This window comes from Phasianus colchicus, chromosome Z (genome assembly GCF_987193195.1).
Source record: "Phasianus colchicus chromosome Z, bPhaCol1.hap1.1, whole genome shotgun sequence".
In the NCBI taxonomy this organism is placed as follows: domain Eukaryota; kingdom Metazoa; phylum Chordata; class Aves; order Galliformes; family Phasianidae; genus Phasianus; species Phasianus colchicus.
Window position 1 is genome coordinate 56,649,708 of NC_143476.1, and position 14,518 is coordinate 56,664,225.

Consider the following 14,518-nt stretch of genomic DNA (forward strand, 5'->3'; position numbering starts at 1 on the left):
CTCTACTGTGACACAGTAGACCAGACATGGCCTCACCAAATGCATACTTGCATGAACTCTAGTCATGTATGTCCCAGTTCTTCTGGTAGGCAATGAACACTGACATCCTTTTCATATTTGATTTGAGAGACAAAGGGAAATGACAGCAGTGAAAGCTGTGAAGCTCTCTCTTTTGTATTCATCAGTGAATTCGTGCCATGCTGGCTAGATTTCAGGTCAGCTTTTCCTACCATCACCTGCTGGACTGGAGATTCATTTTCACATTTTGCCAGCAGAAGTTACTAGAAAATATCCATGAACAATTATAGCATTAAAGCATTGTTACAACGCATTTTGCCAGAACAAAATGGCTAATTTTAATGGCTATGTCAGCAATGTTCATTGTCATTTGTTTTTCTTTCAGAGCTTAGTATTTTTGTGATGCTAGTTAAAATGGCCTGCCTGCTGCTCAGTTGTTTTCATTGAAATAATACTGCATTTTGCTGCTCATGGATCCATAAAAATGGATCATCAGAAAGAATTTGTCACATCAATAAGTTTCTTATCTCTACTTCCAGATTTTTCTAACTAAGCCTTCTGGGGCAAAATGGTAGGACTGGTTTACTAACTTTGTTTCCAACAACTTTTGAACAATAAACAACTAAGAACAACAGTTTAAAAAATCTTTAACTGATATGCTACGTATCATATTCAACTGAAATAAACCAGAACAACAATTTAATTAAATTTCCATCAAATTAGTGAAGTAAAATAGAGTTCTACAAAAGAAAATACCATTCTTTTAAAATTCAGTCCGTAGTGCTGTACTAGCCAACTAAGTTTACAAAAAAAAAAAAAAAAAAAAAAAACAACTACTTAAAAACCTTAATTTTAACAGCAGTTGACAAGGCCATAGTTGATTTTATCAGTCAAAATTCTTATTTATGTGAAAATATCACGTGATCAATCTTGGTAAAATATATTTAGAAACTTTTGTAGTTAATAGTATTTGCTTACTTTATGTGCAGATGCATATGAGCTTATTTTCTAAATAAGCTTACTGAGTCTATTGTTAGATTTTTTTATGATCATATTTTCTTGGTTAAAAAGGTGCTTGCTTATAATTTGTAGTGTATATGGTTGTTTCTCAGAAGCAACACATCTTCAAAGTTACTCTGACTCTTTTTCTATTGCCATCTTTGTGTGTCTTGTCTTCACACATTCCTTACTTTAAAATCCATATTCTGCTGCACAGTCAGTAAAGGACCTCTGATTGATGAAATGAGTACAAGAAGCTTAAAAAATAAAAAGAAACAAAATTTACTTATATTTTGCAGGAAGACATAAAACGAACAAACCAGAAATTGTTTGTTTGTAAAAATCTACTTCTTCACTCTACCCTGAGTGGACAGGGGGAAAGAATTGGAAAGGTAAAACTTACGGATTGGAATAAAGACAATGTATGAGGTAAAGGAAAAGCCACATGCATAAGCAAAGCAACACAAGGAATTAATTTACTACTTCCCATCAGGCAGGTGTTTAGCCACTTCCTCATTATGTAGGTCTTAACTTGCATGTAAATAGGAGGTAGAGGAGGGAGAATGGCTGTTTACAAGGATGCATGGTGATAGAACAAAAGGGAATGGTATTAAACTGAAACAGGGGAGGTTTAGGTTAGATATTAAGAGGAAGTTTTTCTCTCAGAGTGAAGTACTGAACAGGTTGCTGAAGGAGGTTGTGGATGCCCAGTCCCTGGAGGCATTCTAGGCCAGGCTGGATGTGGCTCTGGTCAGCCTGGTCTAGTGGTTGGTGACCCTGCACATATAACAGGGGGTTGAAATTAGATGATCTTTGAAGTCCTTTTCAACCAAGGCCATTCCATGATTCTGTGATTCTATGATTCTATACTTTATTGGGAAGACAAACTCCATTACTCCAGAAGTTCCTCTATTCCTCTTTCTTTCACTTCAGCTTTCATTGCTGAGAAGACAACATATGGTTTGGGGTATCTGTTTGGTACATTTGTGCCAGCTGTCCTGGCTATATGCTTCCCGTCTTACTATGAAACCCCAGCCTTCTGACCGGCAGGGCAGCTTGAGGAGCAAAAAGGGGCTTGACTCTGTGTAAGATCTGCTCTGTTACAGCTAAAAAGATTATCGTGTTATCACAGCTATTTTCATCATGGATCCAAAGCGCAGTGTCATTGTTTTTATGGTTGTGTTTAGAGAAGCGTTTGAATTTATTTTCCTCTTAAAAGAAATGAGCACACTGTAGTAATTGAGTATCTGGGAATCTTGTGTATTTGTACTTAAGGAAATAGTTCAGTCTGGAATTTCATTAATTGGCTGAATGTTGCTTTATCACCAGCTGTACAACAAATAATTTAAGTAAGAGTTAAAACAAGAAGAAGAAGAATTGTATTAAGCTTTTTTAAGATGAAAGCAGTTTACATAGATGAATGTGCATACGTACTCTATACATTTTGATCACTACAGTATATATGGTAAATTGGAAAATGTGAAAGTTTTCAAAAATTGTTTTATACTTTGTCTGTCTTTTCTTTCTGCATGAATAGGTAGTTTAAAATGACTAAAGAAAGTGTTTCATTATCATGAGTCTACAGAGATCTGTCTTCCCTTAAGCTATGTCTACAATAGGAAGAAAAATCTTGCACTAAGTTTGAATCACTTCTGAAGCAATTAGAGCAGTTTGGACTTTTTACTTCACTAGACCAGTCCCCTGGATTGAATATATCTGTTGCAAATTTGATTTAAACTATCCAAAGAAATGTAGTTTTCCTGACTGTGAAGCCTGAGAGGTCCAAGAAATACCACTCTACCTTTTCCATCATCTTCTGTAGATAATGGCAGCATGTCACTGCAACTTGATAGCATCATTTATTCTGGTTCCTGTGTATTTTCTCCTATTATTTCTGATTGTCGCTACTTATTTCAAAATAACACCATAGTGCCTTTGGCTTGACCCTCCTGCTCATTCTGAGAAAACCAAAGAAAAATATTGCAGAAAAAAATGAGTCAGGCAGTATCTTAATCTGCAGGTATGACAGAAGCACACACTGAATTAATAGACCTTATTCCACGGGGGTATTGTTGTGCGCAAGAAGAAAATCTTGAACAATGTCTGAAAGCCTCTACTCCTGTAGCTGCCTTGACACAGGTCTCAGAGCCTGAAACATGATTTTTCTCAGGTGAAACCACTTTGTCCCTGTGACATTAAATAGCCGATGCTGTGTTCAAGGTTTTTAGAATGTAGAACAGCACAGGTGAAGTCTTCAGCCAAGAAACAGAGCTTTACCTTTGCTACTCTTTTATAAAATTTTGAGTAGTTCTCTGTAGCTGTAATCAAGAAAGTTGCTTTCACTTGAAGCCTTCACAACTGAGCCATACTCTAGGAGCAAAGGAGTAGGTGCTGATGTCTTCTCTCTGGTGACAAGGATAGAACCCAATGGAATGGTATGGGGCTTCATCAGGGGAGGGTCAGGTTGGATATCAGGAAAAAGTTCTTCACCACAGAGTGGTCAGGCACTGGAACAGCCTCCCCAGAGCAACTGTCACAGTCCCAAGCCTGTTAGAGTTCAAGAAGCATTTGGACAACACTCAGAAATACGATTTTAAGTTTGAGTGGTCCAGTGTTAATCCAGGAGCTGGTCTCCATGAGCTTCATGGGTCCCATACAACTTGGGAAATTCTGTGATTCTAATACAAACCTCCTCCAGGCTCTCCCACGCAGTGAGTCTGAATACAGGAATATGAGCACCCAGGCAAGCAGGTCTGCTCCTGCAAGAAGGTATATTCAAAACTGCCACAGTAAGGGCACATCTCCAGAATATGGCTGTTGTCCCATATCTTCTCATAAATAATATTCCTTTTCCTGAATTTTGCTGATCATTTTATGTGCAGTTGTCTGGTATTCCCACCAATTACGTGTTGCCAAAGGCTTAGACCTTCCTTTGAAACATATTTATGAATATAACTTTCCTTAGAACCACAGAGAGAGCAACAAGTTGTATCTCACAGCAGCCTGAATGGACTGATATTGCCATCAGGGAAGCATTAGTAAAAGGAAGATTGATAAGAAGTGTAGGATTGCAATAGGTGAGTTGTTGAGATGGCAAGAGAAAGTAGAGTGGGCAGGCACAGCAAGAGTGTTGCTATGTTTATACGTTTGTGAGATCTGGGCCATACAAAGAGCTTGAGATAGTATAGATTATCATATGAAAGATGAATTAACTAGTATACTTTGGCTGTTGTATATACAAAGCACTTCCAGCTGTCTATGGTGACTGTGGGGGGTTTTATCACCTTCCATTGGCACATATATCATCCTGGAGGACGTTAAGTACTCATCAGCCGAGTGTCACCATTTGCACGTGGCACACATGTAGAAAAGGTCTCTCCATCTCATCTTTTCCAAAAGGAATCAAATCCATACCCTCTGAGAGTGATGCGTGTTCAAGTCTGGTGAGAGAAATAATGAGGATTTATTCAGAAATTCACTGCTGGTATAAATGCTGAAGTTGTCAAAATATATGTCTCAAAATGAGGAATGTATGCCTGGCTTTTGTTTTTTAGGAATGTTTGCAAAGCTAGCCTTCAATAGTGTGTGTTTCTAGAAGAAAAAAAAAAATACATTCTTAAATTTAATAATTAGATGGTGTTCTATAGCTTTTCTCCACACTGAGAGAAGTCAGCTTACTGTTTTCTAATGAAATAGAAAACAAAATGCAATATTGGCAGGATTTTAAATGAATTTGTGAGGGTGCCATTCCATTGGTAATATGAATCCCCAAGAGCTATTTCTGTTGATACTGCTAACAGGAAAGGTATTTCTGAAACTGTCATAATCTGATGTTCTTCCTTATAAACTGAAAGACCCAATACTGAAATCTGTCCATTGGTAATGCACTGAAAACATGTTATTTAATATTTGTATATTGCTTTTTCATCTTCAGAAAAAATCTGTATTCTGCAAGCTCAAAGAAGGAGTGTTCTTGTGAAGAAGGAAATTCCCCCATTGTACACCCTGAGAGATGCTGGTTTTTTGATATTTAGACAAAAAAAAAAAAAACAGAGATGCTATGGCTCTGAATTGACTTATACTTGAATTCATCAGGGCAAATGTGAAAATATGCAGTAAGCACCATAGCTAGTGTTCACCCCACAATTATAATTTAATTTTTACATAAATAATAATGTTGATTATGTGGTCTAAGAGATAGTTGGTGAAACAGAAAAGCACAACTAAACTCACTTACTCAATTTTTTTCCCCCACTTTTCTTAAAAGTATTACAAATTCCTACACCTCATTGGCAGTGAGAAAAAAGCTTATAACTATTAGCAACATAAAATCAACAACTGAACTCCATTATGCTTTCTGCAGATCTATTGATGGTTTTTTTTTTTAATTTCTTCCTAATGTTTACTTGAAATTGCTCTTGTACTTTGGAAAAATAGATATGAACAGTTTCATTCATGGCTCCCTTATGAAAGTTCTGGACTCATTATTTTAGATAATTGAGGTAAAATGAGATACAGTAACTTCAGAGAAAAGAGAAAGGCTAGCAAAGAGCAGAATGGTGATTAGAACTGAGTTCTCATTTGGGATCATAATTTATTTTTTTTTTAATGGTGCTGATTTTTCACATACATTCAGTGGCTGTAATCCCCACCACCAAACTTGTCAGTCATTCTCTACCACAATAATGTACTGTGATTTTAAAAGGCCTGGTGAAGAGCAGGAACTCATCTGGGCAACAAAGAAAACTCAGATAATTGTTTCAAGTGCAAAGCCCTGCTACATTGCAGACTATATCCAAGTCCTCCACATTGTCCAGACTCAGTGACCTAGAAAAAACTCCAGTACTAAGAGACAGACATGAAATATCAGGAGTTTCTGTACAGAGAATGTGAAAGTACTGACATAGAGATTTTCATATGCAGTTTGACACTTGTTTTGCTTCCTTTGAAGGATCTCCAGCAACACTCTGTTTTATATTAAAATTATTATTCTTTCTAAGCATAATCAATTGGTAAGGAGCAGCTTTGCAATGGCAAGCTAAAAAAAAAAAAAAAAGAAAAGATATTAAAGTGCAGCAAATGGTTTCTTGTGATGATTTTTTTGTGATTAATTCATTTTATCTGTTTTAAATCTGCTGACTTACAGCTGGCCATTCATCCTGGAAAGAATTGGAAGAGAAAGTTTATGAAAATTGCTGACCTATGATTCAAATATCAAATACAGTTGGACAAATTTGCATACAGTAATAAAAAGCCTGATTCAACTCATGCTGATGTATCCAAGCTAGCTTTCAGCTAACTACAGGTTCTGAATTCAAGCCAGTAGATCTTAGAATTGCCTAGTGCAGAATTGCTTTTGCAGTTCATGCTTTACTTTGGGTTTGGTGATTGTGAGACTATTGATACTAGTGAGTAAACACCAACAATCAGAAATGAAATAGAAATTTTGCTTTTTCTTTGCTTTTTACAGAATAGGTGAAGTTGTAAAAGATCTCTGGAACAGCAAAATAAGCATGGTCAGCAAGTTGAGGAAGGTGATCCTATTCCTCTACTCTGTACTGGTGAAACCTCACCTGGAGAAATGCATCCAGTTGTGGAATCCTCAGTACAGAAGAGACATTCCAAGGGATGAAATACCTCCCTTATGAGGACAGGCTGAGAGAGCTGGAGCTGTTCAGCCTGGAGAAGAGAAGGCTCCAGAGGGACCTCGTAGAGGCCTTTCAGTATCTAAAGAAAGACTCTAAGAAAGAAGGGGACAGACTCTTTAGCAGGGTTTGTTGTAAGAGAACAAGGAATAATGGTTTTGAAGTCAAAGAGGGGAGATTTAGAGTGGGCATAAGGAAGAAGTTTTTTGCAGTCTGGGTGGTGAGACACTGAAACTGGTTGCCTAGAGAGGTGGTGGAAGCCCTGTCCTAGGCAACTCTGAAGATCAGGCTGTGATCAAACAGATTGAGCTGTAGGCGTCCCCTTACGTTGCAAGGTAGTTGAACTAGATGACATTTAATGGTTTCTTCCAAATCAAACATTTCCATATTTATATGAAATCAGCTTGTTCAACTCTTCTCCTCAAACACAGTGAGCCATAGCTATGGATTGGTGCTGCCAAAAAAGTGATTCACTATAAGAGAAACAATGAATGTTACTTTGCGTTATGCAATTGAGACACAATTCAGATCACTGGAATCTTTATGGCATGTACACATATGGGGAAAGGAAATGCCTATAGGGCAAAAGCAACTCATATTAGTCAAAAAGAAATGATGTGAATGCCCTTGAGTATGAAGTTTGTGATTACATCATTTTTGCTATGTGTACAACACCTGTAAACAAATTCTGGCTGTATTGGGGTTTCAGGTTTATTCTTACATTGAAGGAAAATGATTAATATACCTTATCAATATAATATTGGTCCTTGTAAGAAACAGGAAGACTGAAGGGAATACTGAACTGACATATTTAGGCTCTACTTTTGAGTAGCAATCTGGTGCAGCATAAATTTTTTAAAGCAGTGGAGTCCTACCGACTAACAGGAGACACTAACTAACAGGTGAGAAAACAGACTGCTTTTTGCTAGAGGCATTGAGAATAACAAGATGCTCAAAGAATCAGTGAGCCATGTACACAGACTACTTCTTGGACCCATTCTAGACCCTACTTGATGTAACAATGTCATATGGGACTCAGTTAATATTTGAAATGGCTGGGAAGTTTTCCTCTCTCACAGTAGCTATGCAAGGTTTATTAAGATATTTTTGAATGACCAAGTTGTCTAGTATTTAGGAAAGAAAAAAAAGAAAGATCAAATTGCATGAACACCATGCAAATCAGTGAATATTTCATGTATTTCATGTGGGGACATTCTCTGATGTGCCTCCCATAATGTGAGACTCCACAATGTCTGAAGTATCCACATGAAGTATATGCTGCTACCAACGAGACTCCCATTTTAGACTGAACTCTCACTGTGCAGAGCTCTAGTAAGGCAGCAGATGAAAAAGAGTGTGTAATGTTTCTGTGTGCTCAGGACATAAATGTTAAAGATATATAAGGGTCATACTAGAAGTCATGTAAATTGACTATAACCTCAGGGCTCTGACTAACTTAAGATCATTCTCGGTGTAAGAAGGCTGAGCTAGTATCTACAGCCAAGCCAGAAGATAGATGAGAGACTCAGAAATAAATTGAGTGACTGAAAATCTGTTAAGGGGGTGAATGTCTGTAACAACAAACAACTGTCAAATACAGAGAGATTGCAAAGCAGGAAGCAAGCTGCAATTAGAATAAATTTAGAGAGCAAAGGGAGACTTTGGGGTGGGGATTTGTGGGTCAAAATAGATGTTGGCTGTTAGCAAAGAAACCAAGTGGCAAGATACCATTTTTTAAATAGAAAGTCAATAAAGAAAGATGGACAGTGAGTTAAAATATTCATTTTGGTACTGCAAGTACAAGAGTGTGTTCCCATTCATCAACTTTACCTGATTGCATTTTTACTTACACACTGTCTAGGGTATTTAGACTAAGCTCTGACTCTCACTAATTTCTATGTGAAGTACTGGGAACAGCTAAACTGATTTCAAATGGTAGTCCAAGGAATCAGTGTGATCTAAATTATTAATAATTCTATTAATATTGCATGGCTGAATTCATACAATTCAGACATTACACTTCCTGTTTATAAGGCTTTCAAGAATCCTTAGTTTACTGGCAAACAAATGGATGCACAGACATGAGCTGGTTTCCTCAGTGAGGAAGAAATCAGTCAGGAGAGCTACTTTCCTACACATTTGTGTCAGGGACAAATAGAAGATACGTGTTTTTCAGATGATACTGCTTTATTTTTATTCTTTTCTTGAGACGTCTGTTGCAGATTTGATACAGTGTAAGAAGAGTTGGAAATTTTTCTTATTTTCTTTCTACATTTCTGTCTTGTTGATTCTTAAAGGATTACATAAACATAAATCGCTGCATTTGGATGAGAAATAGTTCCTGAAAGTCCAGGTATCACCAGATATATCATCACAGACTGTCTTTAACTTTCACAAAAGTCTCACAAGTGGTGATGATGAATAGAGTGTTACATAATTTCAAATCTCCTTTTAAAATAAAAAGTTCATAGTTTTTTTAAAATTGATAATATGAGGGACAGTTACAGGGAAATAGAACAGTTCCTAAAGAACAGTTCTTCATCAGGAGAAGGTCATGCTTAACCAATCTGGTGGCCTTCTATGATGGAGTGATGGAATTGGTGGACAAGGGAAAGGCAACCGATGTCGTTTACCTGGACATAAGCAAGGCCTTTGACATGGTCCCCCACCACATCCTTATCTCTAAATTGGAGGGATGTGGATTTGATGGGTGGACAACTCAATGGATAAGAAATTGGTTGAAAGGCTGATGGATGGAAGGTCCTGATGGATGAAAAACTTCACATGAGCCATCAGTGTGCTCTTGCGGCTCGGAAGGCAAATGGTATCCTGGGCTCCATAAGAAGAGGGGTGGCCAGCAGGGACAGGGAGGTGATTGCCCCTGTCTACTCTGCTCTTGTGAGGCCCCATCTGGAGAACTGTGTCCAGGTCTGGAGCCCCCAGTACAAAAAAAAAAAAACAGAGAGCTGCTGGAGAGGGTCCAGAAGAGAGCCACAAAGATGATCTGGAGATCAGAAGAGGACTGGAGCACCTCCCCTGTGAGGACAGGTTGAGGGAGTTGGGCTTGTTCAGCCTGGAGAAAAGAAGGCTGCAGGGTGACCTCACTGCAGCCTTTCAGTACCCAAAGGGAGCCTACAAACAGGAGGGGAATCAACTCTTTGAAAGGGTAGATAACTGCAGGACAAGGGGGAATGGTTTTAAGTTGAGGGAGGGAAGATTTAGGTTGGGTGTCAGGGGGAAGTTCTTTACAGAGGGAGTGATGAGGTGCTGGAACAGGCTGCCCAGAGAGGTTGTGGATGCCCCGTTCCTGGAGGTGTTCAAGAGCAGATTGGATGGGGCCTCGGGCAACCTGGTCTAGTATTAAATGTGGAGGTTGGTGGCCCTGCATGTGGCAGTCGGGGGTTGGAGATTCATGATCCTTGAGGTCCCTTCCAACCCAGGCCATTCTGTGATTCTGTGTAAAGGTGTTTTCTCTTACAGAATCTTCCTCATTTTCTGAGGAAGTTTCTTTCAGAACTGAAGGAAAATTATTACAAATTCTGCAAGGTATTTCTATTAAACAATGTTTTGTCATAAAACCAAATTCCAAAAGTTATTTGCAAAGTGTCATGCCTGTCTGTTTTTTAATCATTATAGAAAGCAAGTAAACAAGGCACTGATAGCTCCAAACCACTAGGTTTTAATAGATGGTTTCTTAAGCTAATTCTGATATATTTAACTTTTGGAGTCATCTCTAGATGTGGGTATAAATGGAATTTGCTAATGAAAATGCAAAGGAAGAAAGAAGCATTCTCTGCTCACTGAGGCCAGTGGCAGTGGAGGAGAGGAGTAAGATGCATGAAATTCTCCTATCAGTTTTCAATACTTTGTTGTTTGTATATTGTTGTTGTTCTTGTTAGCCAGGCAGCAAATGCAATACTATTTTATATATATTAAGAAGAGTAGGATCTTAAATTTTTAGTGCCATGGCCACAGTCTTCAGAATACTGCTAATAATGAAGGCAGGATTAAATTTTCCAATGTAAAAGCAAAAAAAATATGGTTTTACTCAAAAAGAATGGCAGTACTTCAGTAGAAAATAATGATCACTCAGTGATCAAAGTAAAGAAATGAGAGATATTTCAAGTGAATAATTTCCTGATTTTTCTATAATAAAGCTTTGTGGAGTGAACAAGTAAAATGGTTACAGAGTAGAAGATAGGCAATGTGTTTGTGCTATGCCATCTGACAGTAAGTAGCAAGAGGCTTCTAAGAACAATTTAAAACTTAAGTTTTCGGTGATATTTATCATTACTATTTATTTTTTAGTTACCAAAAAAATATATTATTTACAGAGATTCCTGTAAAGCAAGTAGTGGGTGAGGGAAATAGTTCCTTATTTTCCGGTTACTTCTTATATATCTATATACTTTTGGTGTATAGAAGTCATTCAGTTTCCACTATCTTCAATTCACAGTGTGATGTTGTCTAAATCAGAATTCCTTAGGAGGACACTTTGCTGTTCATGCATTAAGAGAGGCTAATTGTAAGAGTGGAAGTGCTTACAGTTTTCGTGACAGTGTCTGTGAACTATCAGTTCAGGAGTGCTTTGTAGAAGAGCCAGTGAGACCTTAATGTTGAAAAATAAATCACCTGCATAGCAGATGTTGAAGTTTCATGTAGAAAGCTACTAGATTTTTTTAATAGTTTTATTTAATATATCCTTAATTCTTTTTTATATAGCATGGGTCCTCAGTCTTTCTGCCTAAGGAAATCCAGGGGGAAAGCTTTTCTTGAATGATAGTCCACTAAATTACCATCATCACCTTATGTCAAATATGTCTTTTAGATTTCTTGTCTTACATCTAGGAGTTAACTGAGGTTGGAGAACAGGTTGACAGTAGATGATCCTGTTACTTGTAAAAAATATATATTTATATTGTATTATAGCTGTGTGTATTTGTCTGTGGATAAGAATTAGGTCTTGGGAAGCAAAAGAAATCCAATCTACTGTGAGCCGTGGAGCTACACATAGGTTGGACCTTACCAAAAGGATAAAAACAACCTTACTCACTGTTTGCCTTTGCCCTTCCCACTGATAAATCCAAATTTTCATTTTTGTTACTGAAAGACCGTGTATCACTTTTTATCATTCGGGCGCTGAGAATGCACTACAAAGCATAAAGTGCTTACAAGGACAGATCAGTCTTTAGTCAGTCTAGACAGGGGGACAAATTCTTTACTTGTGAAAATTTTCAGTGCAGTTCTCGCAGACCAGTATTATGTCGGGAACTTGGGGCAAGATAGTCCCTGCCTGGGGGAAAGGACTTATCTGAGGGCAGAGTATAAATCCAATTAATGCTTATGATTGTAGTAACCAAGAGAAAATACTCTGTTTTTTTCTGAAATGAATTAACCTAAATGAACACCCCTTTACTCTAACTGGAACGCTGTCTCTCGTGAAAGCCAGTAGAACCACTGATACCACCGTTATTTTTCCATTGAAATATGCTGTTCAGAATCTACACAATGGGATAGTCAGATATTACTGGTGAAAAGAGTTAACCTTACTGCAAAAGTAGCACAAACCTACAATTTTTATGATTGTCAACCTGGCAGCAATTAAAGACAAACCAGGGTGAATAAGTAGTAGTAGATGATTGCATCAAATAAATTGAACTATGAAAACAGGCTTCAGCTTGTCCCCTATTCAAATAATCAGGAGCCCAGAAATAATATCCTAGGGAAAATAATCAGAGCAGCCAACATTATTAAAATGCAGACAAATTATGGGGCATAGCAAAGGATGAATCCACTGCAAACATCTAATTTGAAATTCTGAACATTTTTTTATACAGTCTAGTGGAACAGACAGCATGTTATGTCTGATTTATTTTAAATTTTATAGAATAGGAGAGAGAAAGTGGCAAGATAAATGCTATGTTAAAAAAATAATACTATTTGAATAAAAACAATATAAAAAATAAAATTGTTTGAATACCGTAAATTTTCTGTAAGAGTACTTTTAAAGATGTCCTCTCTTAAAGATGAGTTGGAAAGTAGTTTTTAAGATAGCTGAAATTAAGCAGAGATGTATTATTCAAATAATAATCCTTTTTAGAGATGGCCTTGCCTGAAGAGATGGTCCTCTCACACAGAGGAGCTACAGTCTTTTAAGACTGTTTATAAATCTTAGATTCTGACTGATAGTGCTGAGCAAAAGCTCTTATGCACCAAGCTACTTCAACTGTGGATTTCAAATTATAACTCTCTCACCAACAGTATGTAAAAGAAACAGTGCAAACAGAATGCAGCCTATGTGTTCAGTCCTTTAGTTTCTTGATGAGAAAAACAGACTCTTGGTGTGCTGCTTATTTTTCACATATAGAAAGCTAAGAATGCAATGTGGCAATGGGGAGCCAAGAAAGGCAATTAAACTGTTGGTTAAAACATGATTCAGCACTGATCATTCAATGTACTTATTCACTCTCATATACCTGTAATAAGAGAAAGTGTATTTTTATGCACTGTATAATTGATTCTGTTTGCTGATCCCAAAATCTTGATTTGTGGTTAAGTATGCATTTGCACAGTCTCTGGTAAGAGTGTTGGCTGAATCAAGCAGGAATTAAAGATGCCAAGGCCTAAATTTCCTAAACCTTATAATTTCTAAGAATAAATATATATTACTAAAAGCTAGTAATAATATCACACTATCACAGTCTGTTTTAAGGAAGGCATCTTCTCCATGCAAATATGCATGTCACTCTGAAAGTAATGAGCCTCCTATTCCTCTGTGGAAACTACAAAAGCAACAAAGAGCACAATTACAATAACCATTAGCTATGCATTTTCACCTGCTATGAACAAAAGCCCACATGCTGCAGTCATAAAATCTGCTGCAGTGGAAGTGACCCACTGGTTCTCAGCTGCTGCAACAACAGCGTCGCTAGGAAAAGGTTGCTTGTGCAGTCTATCTTTCATCAACACAAATGGATGGAAGACAGAAGGCACCAAGTCTAGACTATATTGTGGATATGGTAGGACTGTCCAGGCAAAATTGGCAATGTGCTCCATGATCTTCAAACTGGCATTGAGCCTGGCATTATCACTTTGCAGCAGAAAGGTTGTTTTCTTCTCTGGACTGACTCTGGACATTTGATCATTCAGCTTAGTCAGAGTTACAATGTAAAGGTCTAAGTTGATGGTTTGTCTGAGTTTCCAGGAAGTCATCACAGAATCACAGAATCATAGAATGGCTTGGGTTAGAAGAGACATCAGAGACCATTCAGTTCCTTTCCTCTCTTTTAGTGTAACCAAAAAGATCACCACTTTCCTGTCCCAAAAGGCAGTGCACATCACTTCACCTACTGAGGGCTGCATCTCACCACTCTGTGGACTGCCGTTTTGTATCTGGCTTATAATGGTGACATGGCATCTTGTCACTGATAATGATGTGACCCAGGACTTTTAGTCTCAGAATGGTTCAGTACATTCTGACAGGGTTCCTTACAATGTTGTTTCTGTTCCTGTGTAAGGATTCATAGGAACCACCTGGTACAAACTTTGTGGTTTTTCAAAATTGTCGCCTCTGTTTTCAATGCATCAAAACTGATATTCAGCTCCATATACGGTTTGTCATCTGCTGATTCACGTGGATGAGCTAATCAAGATTCTCTTCATGACCGCCCAGAGCATAGCTTGTCTCTCACATCCCTATCACCACTGCTGAAAAGCGTCATCCACTGCCTCACTATTCTTGCATACATTGTTTGGTCTCCATAAACGCTCAGCAAGCATCAACATACATTAATGGGTGCAGTCTTTTCCACATGAAGGAATTCAATTCTATACCTTTGCCTCATACAGACTTCTAT

At 37.7% G+C, this 14,518-nt stretch overlaps 1 protein-coding gene across 5 annotated transcripts in view; it reads left to right on the forward strand.

The window, feature by feature from the left end:
- Nucleotides 1-14,518, forward strand: part of TRPM3 (transient receptor potential cation channel subfamily M member 3) — a 382,389-nt gene that overhangs the window by 207,308 nt on the left and 160,563 nt on the right. The gene's annotated exons all lie outside the window — the stretch shown is intronic.